The sequence below is a fragment of the Octopus sinensis genome, linkage group LG7, assembly GCF_006345805.1.
Source record: "Octopus sinensis linkage group LG7, ASM634580v1, whole genome shotgun sequence".
NCBI lineage: Eukaryota > Metazoa > Mollusca > Cephalopoda > Octopoda > Octopodidae > Octopus > Octopus sinensis.
In genome coordinates, this window is record NC_043003.1 from 40,866,709 (window position 1) to 40,874,226 (window position 7,518).

General features: G+C 35.0%; 2 non-coding genes across 2 annotated transcripts; both read left to right on the forward strand.

Moving 5' to 3' along the window:
• The first annotated feature begins 6,115 nt into the window (after nucleotides 1-6,115).
• On the forward strand, nucleotides 6,116-6,187 carry Trnam-cau. Its single transcript has one exon. It is a non-coding gene; the product is annotated as a tRNA-Met (tRNA).
• Nucleotides 6,188-7,116: 929 nt separating this feature from the next.
• Nucleotides 7,117-7,188, forward strand: Trnam-cau. The gene has a single exon. It is a non-coding gene; the product is annotated as a tRNA-Met (tRNA).
• Nucleotides 7,189-7,518: the final 330 nt, after the last annotated feature.

The following is a 7,518-nucleotide window of genomic DNA, read 5'->3' on the forward strand; positions in this document are numbered from 1 at the left end:
ATTGACTATTTCACCACTTCGGGTCTTTCTCTGACCGTCACTCCCTTTTCCTATCACTACTTCTTTCTCTAAATCTCGCTATCTATTTCCTTTTTGGCCAAGTAATTGTTCTAGCCGAAGAGTTGATCAATGTAGGTATTCTTGTTATGGTGGTACGTACGCAGTATTTGACTTCAATTAATTCAAGTTCGATGTCAAAATCTGTAGATGCGCGTTCAATTTAGGATCATGACCGCCATTTTTTATAAATTGTATTTCATTCGCTGTCACCGAAAGAAGTAATTACCATATGGTCATATTTTCATTTGGTAAGCAATGATAAGATTTACTCTAATTATATTGATTCTATTATACCTGCAGAGCTTCTAGAAAGAAGTGTTAAGCCAAAAGGATTCATAGTTACTGCTGTAAATTCAACAAGAATAATTCACCTTTCATAGAAGAGAACGAATGTCCGAAATGGTTTCCAATATTGTTTGTCAAGGTCACAAAGAGTGATCATGGCTATCCCTCCTTCAGAAGGAGAGCGCCAGCAGATGAAGAGTATCAGGAGATTGGTGGAAGATTATGAACTCAGCAAGAGATAGGTAGTTCCTTATTTCCTACTCCGAACATAGCAATTTAATACGCATATCGATTTTAATTTCTGCAATTCAATAAAGTTAATCAAATATTACTGTAAATAAAACATCAAAGGATGTGTCGCTGCAATGTTTGTTGTGACGAAGCAAGACGGCTGCAGTAATGTTAGCGAATTCCAGCATAGACATTAGCTGAAAAAGATTCCAATAATGCAGCTGCGCAATTTAGATCAACAGTGCAATGGTGCATGACAAATTGTGAATAATTTTATGCCACATGTCACCACGACTTCTAATTTTAATGAGTTTACCAACTAAGAAGATGCAATTATATTCAGAATTCCTCTCACAAAAAGATGTATCTTTTTGATTTAGATTTCATTTTGGAGAACAACTAAGAATTGTCTTATAAATCAATAATACCGACAGAGATTTATGAACGGTTGCTGATCTACTGTCTCTTAAGGAATACTTCTTTGCTGATGTCCAATTAATGGACGTCCAAAGTATGTGAGCATCCAGCATTTATTTTATCCCTTCAGATTGCCAAAAGTTTGATATATTATACATATACATGTATAAATATGAAGATAAATATGAGTTTCAAAAGTGAAAAACATTAGAAACATCATAATATTAGCAGACCGTAGTTTCGGTCTACGGTCATCTGAGTTAGGGGTCCAGCACGCTTCCACTGTGCCACTCTACTTAACTGTCGCTGTTCTTCAATACATATTTTATTATTTCTTTCAGTGACTTTTCTAAGTAAAATTTCTATTATTGCATCATTCATTATATATCAATTTTATCGATGTGTTTTGGGTTTGTGAAATTTATGAAAGGAAGAAAGTAAGTCATAAACGATATAGAACCCAAATATCTGCTTAGTAAAATGTTACATTTCTCTAAATAACTTCAATATTTATGCCAATGTTAGTACAAACAAGACACTGAGTATCATGATGGATATATCTGACAATGATCAAAACAGCCAAATTATGAGGGAATAGATCTAATAAGAGATATAATACCATATGTGCAGAGTTAAGGAAAGACTATCGCAACTTTTCTTTGCACATTATTTCCTTATCATAAATGTTGGAACTTCAGGAATTTTAGTTCCATTATTTGGTTTAGTGGGTTTCTTCTAAGCAAAGTAGCCTGGTTCCACACTTTATTAGAATAATTTCAATTCCATGATGAGTTTATCTCCCTATACTCCAATTTCAGGCAATTTTAAAAAATACTTTAAAATCTAAGTGATGTCAAGATGACGAAAACATCTTTATATATAAAAGTCAAGTTCTGTGTCTGTCTCCTACGATTTAGATTCCTAACTACTCCCACATTTTGCGGTGCAGTTTAACCAAAACCGGGTATCTTATAGTCGTGATTCATATCGAGACCTTCTGGGTATTCGCGCGCGTCTACGATGAGTGTACGATTAAAAAAAAAAATTACCATAATTTTTTTCCATTTTAATGCATTTTTTTCGCTATTATATAAGGGAAGTAACTCTCTAAAAATGTCTATGATGAGTCAACGATTTAAAAAATATTTAGCATAATTTTTTTTCCATTTTTAATGCATTTTTTGCTATTTTTTGGCTATAACTCTCTAAAAATGCTTTATAGTTATTTCCCTTACAAACCCGAGCAACGCCGGGCGATACTGCTAGTATATTATATTAGGAAATACGTTCAAATGAATTTTAAAAATATTCCCGTTTACCCAATTCTGGGTGTTATTCAAGATGCCTGAATTAGAAATTTTCCATACATCTCAACATAAAATTGATGTTGAACGTGAAGAGCATAGTGCAATAGACAGTAAAATGCTACATACATTTCTTTCCTGATATCGAAAGAAAATTTCCTAGGGTAGAGTTGAATAATAAGAATATTTCACCCTTCAGAATATTTCCCCAGCATTTCCAGGTATTTTTCTGTTTAGTACACTCATAAATTCACACACATGCGCGCTAAGGCACACACATCTATGTATGTGCATATGAATTTATAGTATATACGTCTATTTATGTAAGTAGTATGTTTATACATATAGACATACATATATGTAAGAAGCTTGCTTCCCGACCACATGTTCAGGAAGCAAGATTGAGGTTCAATCTCAATTCGTGGTACTTTGGGCAACTGTCTTCTAGTATATATATATATATATATATAGATCCAGGTGGTGCTATTAAGTCAGACATGGCCTGGGCCAATACTGGCCAAAACTTTTCTAAGTTATTCTAAGTTATATATATATATACATACATATATATATATATACATATATATATATATATATATATAATATATATATATATATATATATATATATATATATATATATAGATATATATATAATATATATATATATGTGTGTGTGTGTGTGTATATAATAGCCGCAGGAGTGGCTGTGTGGTAAGTAGCTTAATTACCAACCATTTGGTTCCGGGTTCAGTCCCACCCTTGGTAAGAGCCTTCTACTGTAGTCTCCGGCCGACCAAAGCCTTGTAAGTGGTTTTGGTAGACGGAAACTGAAAGAAGCCTATCGTATCTCTCTCTCCCTCTCTCTGTCTGCCTGTCTGTCTGTCTGTCTCTCTCTCTCTATATATATATATATAAATATATAAATGTGTGTCTATGTGTGTGTAGATGCGTATATATGTGTATGTTTGTTACACGATCATCGCTTGACAACCGATTCTGGTGTGTTTATGTCCCGTAACTTAGCGGTTCGGCAAAAGATACAGATAAAATAAGTACTAGGCTTACAAAGAATAAGTCCTGAGGCCGACTAAAACACTTTCAATGCAGTGCTCCAGCATATCCGTAGTCAAATGACTTTAAAGTATAAAAAAATGATAGAATATATATTTCTTTATTACCCACAAGGGGCTAAACACAGAGGGGACAAACAAGGACGGACATAGGTATTAAGTCGATTACATCGACCCCAGTGCGTAACTTGTACTTAATTTATCGACCCCGAAAGGATGAAAGGCAAAGTCGACCTCGGCGGAATTTAAACTCACAACATAACGCAGACGAAATACCGCTAAGCATTTCGCCCGGCGTGCTAACGTTTCTGCCAGCTCGCTGATATATATATATATATATATATATATATATAGATAGATAGATAGATAGATAGATAAATAGGTAGATAGATATAGATACACACACATATATATGTGCCTGTCTGTAATTATATATTTCTACATATACATGTATATATATATGTATGTATATATATATATGCATATATATATATATACACACACACATATCTGTATATATATATATATATGTATGTATGTGTATATATATATATATATACTAGTGAAGGCGCATGGCTCAGTGGTTAGAGCGTCGAGCTTACGATCGTAAGGTTGTGAGCTCGAATCCCGGACCGGGCTGCGTGTTGTGTTCTTGAGCAAGGCACTTTATTTCACGTTGCTCCAGTTCACTCAGCTGTAGAAATGAGCTGCGACGTCACGAGTGCCAAGCTGTATCGACCTTTGTCTTTCCCTTGGATAACACTGGTGGCATAGAGAGGGGAGACTGGTATGCATGGGCGACTGCTGGTCTTCCATAAACAACCTTGCCCGGACTTGTGTTTAGGAGGGTAACTTTCTAGGTGCAATCCCATGGTCATTCATGACCGAAGGGGGTTTTTTATATACTAGCAGTATCGCCCGGCATTGCTCGGGCTTGCTTCGACCTGCTGGAATTGGAATTTTTGAAAAGTAAATATTTTGCATTATGTACCTTGTTATTCTCTTCAAGTGAACATTTTTCTGGTTGAAATACACCGAAAAGTGGCGACACAGCAGTGAAGAAATCGTAAAAAATAGGGATTTTCATAGAAAAAAGCACCGTTTTGATGTAAATAATTGTTGGTGTTAACATGGTCCGATTTGAATTTTATCTTCTACGGAAGGAAAAGCAGCCCTTCTATCATACTCTCAATTTTGGTAAACTTTCGCCGCAGGGTCCCGGAGGAGATAGTGTTAGTTGAAGGCTACCAAACCTGCCGCACACAGACTACTTCAGATTTATATATAGAGAGAGATAACACACACACATTAATACACATACATACACACACACATGTATGTATGTATGTATGTATGTATGTATGTATGTATGTATGTATGTATATATGTACATCTGTCCACTTTTTGCCATATTTTTATCGTTCACTTCCTACACACACACACACACACACACACACACACACACACACACACACACACACACACACACACACACACACACACACACACACACACGCACGCACACATACACACACACGTACTTACTTAGCTTACAATTTCTTTCTTTCAACAATTGACAACTGAAGTACGCTCGCCAATGAACACTACCAAAAGCGACAGATCTCTGTTTCCTTTTTTTTTTTTTGAGGATTGGTTTAAGCATTAATAAAAGAAATTAGCAGAATGTGTGTGGTAATAGCAGGAGTAATCACTTGAAATGAGAGAGACAAATCGTTAAATATTGAGTTTCCTCGAATTTTTGCTTAATTGGGGGTGAAATTGAAAAAAAATGTATATGCCATGACCCAATTAAATCTACTTCGAAAAATCATAGGTAAATTCCAATTGAAGAAATTCTATATTATACAACTGTATAAAAAACAAACTATTTGGGAGGTAGAGAAAATCTGCCTTTTATCATAATATATATATATATATATATATACATATGAGTGAGTAGACAAAAGAAAGAAGGGTGTGGCTAATCTTCGTCCATAGGGGTATGAATGAGAGTTTGATTGAATAGTCAATGTTTATTATTGGATGTTAGCCTGCGATTGGTCGGAAACGTCACGTAGTATGGCAGTTTGTATTTTCAATACTCGTATGAAGGCAACACAGGAAGGTAATCAAAATTAAAATAGAACAGAATGTTGACATTTATTAGAGATGACCCAGAAATTGTTGCTCTTCGATTACTATCGTGAAACGGCAGTAGCTCCCTTCAGATGAATACACGTCATTGATTTGCTGAAATTACCCATATACGACAGCTTTAACACGAAATAACTTCTAAAATTCAAAATTTTGTCAAAAATGTTGAAAGTAAAGCGTATTCAGCGTGAGAATTTACCCCAGTATACGAAGTTTCAATCTGTTTATTTAAAAAAAAAATTAAAACATCTGTGAACGAAGCTGAAGAGATTCTACATAACATGCTTTAAACAAGTAGTTACACTAAATTCCGACTTCAACGAATTTCTTGAGAAAAGATTTTCTGGAATATTCCACCAGTCTCCTAGCAGAAAGCCAAAAGTCAAAATCGGAGTACTTCTATAACAGAATGTCAGATTTCATTGAAGAAACAAACCACTGTATAGTATATATTGTATAATTTCTCAGTTTTGTACTTGTGACAGTTTAACATATACGGATATGAGTAATGGCTGATGCAATAGTGACAATGTAACAGTAACACACTGATTAAAGGAAATATTAGTTTATTTAAAACGTCTAGAGCTAGTCGAGCAGAGTGGCGCAGCGGTAGCGTGCTGGGCCCATAACCCAGAGGTCCGTAGATCGAAACTACGCTCTGCTAAAGCTTTTATTTTATTGCATTATTTGTAATTTTTCATACATTTTGCATTTGATAGGGCACCTACTTGATGGGTTTAGTCGATCAGATTGATATCAGTATTTCTCTTTTTGTCTTATCTCTGGTACATATTGTATCAGCTCATTTCTTTTTTTTGCCACCGGTTATCAAGCAGTGGTGGTGGCCTAGCACATACACAAAGCCACTCACGCAAATATATATATATATATATATATATATATATATCTTTATACTTATATATATATATATATATATATATATATATATATATATATATATATATATATATTAATATATATATAATACTACATATATATAATATATCTATATATATATGTGAATTTGTTGTGTGTGTGTGTGTGCACATATATACAATGGTGTCCTTTCAGTTACCATAAATCAGATTCACTCACAACGATTTGGTCGCCCCATGGCTAACGTAGAAGACACTTGCCCAAGATGCTACGCAGTGGGATTGAATCCAGAACCATGTCGCTGGGAAGCACGTTTCTTACCACACTGTCACAAACAGACAGACACACACATACATACACTCAAATGCACACAAACTCACACTCACATGCTCACATACATATCTCTGTGTGAGTGTTCGTGTGTGTGTTTCTATGTATGTATATGCAGCGGTCCACACAGTTGACCTCTACTAAATTTACTCAGAAGACACCGTTCGGCCCCGAGCTATGAAATGTCACATAGCAGCAAACAAACAACTCGACTCGGTGTCGTTTCTTGTTTATCTCCTACCTGGTGTACTTGTTACGCTGTTCTACATAAACTGATATAAACAATGTCTAGTGTAATGGCTGATGTAATAATGACTAGTCATTATTTAACACAGTATACTCATTAGAAGGAATAATAGATTAGATTAGACGACCTGTAAAGCAGGTAGCAGAGTGGCGCAGCGGTAGCGTGCTGGGCCCATAACCCAGAGGTCCGTAGATCGAAACTACGCTCTGCTAAAGTTTTTATTTTATTGCATTATTTGTAATTTTTCATACATTTTCTCTTTGATAGGGCACCTACTTGATGGGTTTAGTCGATCAGATTGATATCAGCTGCTAGATTTCTTTTTCTTTTTCTTTTCTTGGATTATTCTTTTAGTTGGGCACCGTCCGTCTTGGCTCACTGGCTTCGCATGAAAAATAAATCTGGTATTTATTCTTTCAGTATAATTCTTTTTCACGAACCTCTCGGCTACGGTGATGATATATATATATATATAATTTTTTAGAAATTTGTATCGGCTTGTTTCGAGATGCATAAATTATAATGGCTATTGACAATTTTGT